The 780-nt window shown below is 47.4% G+C and overlaps 1 non-coding gene across 1 annotated transcript; it reads right to left on the bottom strand.

Annotated features, from left to right (window-relative positions):
- Positions 1-505: 505 nt before the first annotated feature.
- On the bottom strand, positions 506-578 carry TRNAK-CUU (transfer RNA lysine (anticodon CUU)). The gene has a single exon. It is a non-coding gene; the product is annotated as a tRNA-Lys (tRNA).
- Between the last annotated feature and the right edge of the window lie 202 nt (positions 579-780).

Raw genomic sequence — 780 nt, 5'->3', positions numbered from 1 at the left:
GACCCAAACCTGACCAACAGAGCATTCCATGCCATATACATCATATTCAGTATAAAGCAAGAGATCACAAGGGTCTCGTTCTCTTCCTCTCTTCTTTGATGGCCGACATCTAAGGAGGACTCTGTCTGTTCTTCTGTCGTTGATCCTGATCCATACATCCCTGAATCCAGTGCCTGAGTCCAGCTCCTGCATCCCATCCCTGTCTGCTGCCAAGTCCAGCCTGGGACTGCCCCAGTACCAGCCCTGCAGTGTGGTGGTGACGTATTGTCATCAGGGTGGGGGAGTTGGGTTCGGTATTGGTTTTGTAAATATTTGTACGTATTTCATTATTTCCTTATTCTTATCTTTTCTTGTTTCATTAAAGCTGTTTTAGTTTTCTTTTTCAAACCATCTCTCTCTCTCATTCTCTTTCCTTTTCCCTTTTGGGAGGGGAGAGGGGTTAGTAGAGAGCACCTGTCATTCGTCAGTGTCCGGCCCAGCCTCAAACTGTGACAGATTTAATTGGCGCCCAACATGGGGCTCGAACCCACAACCCTGGGATTAAGAGTCCCATGCTCTACCGACTGAGCTAGCTGGCCTAGTCAAGGAAATAAGCAAGAGTTAAGTCCAAAACAAGAGTTAAGTCCAAAGCGTATTTTTAAAACCACTTCGTGGGCTTGTTTGGGTTTTGTTGTGGTTGGGGTCTTGGGGAGGGGGGGTGGGGGGGTGGGTGGGGAGGGGTGGTTGTTTGGTTTTGGTTGGTTTGGTTTTGTTGTGGGGTTGGTTTGGGTTTTTTTAATT

This window comes from Leptosomus discolor, chromosome 7 (assembly GCF_034619465.1).
Source record: "Leptosomus discolor isolate bLepDis1 chromosome 7, bLepDis1.hap2, whole genome shotgun sequence".
In the NCBI taxonomy this organism is placed as follows: domain Eukaryota; kingdom Metazoa; phylum Chordata; class Aves; order Leptosomiformes; family Leptosomidae; genus Leptosomus; species Leptosomus discolor.
This window is presented reverse-complemented; position numbering and strand designations above follow the sequence as displayed.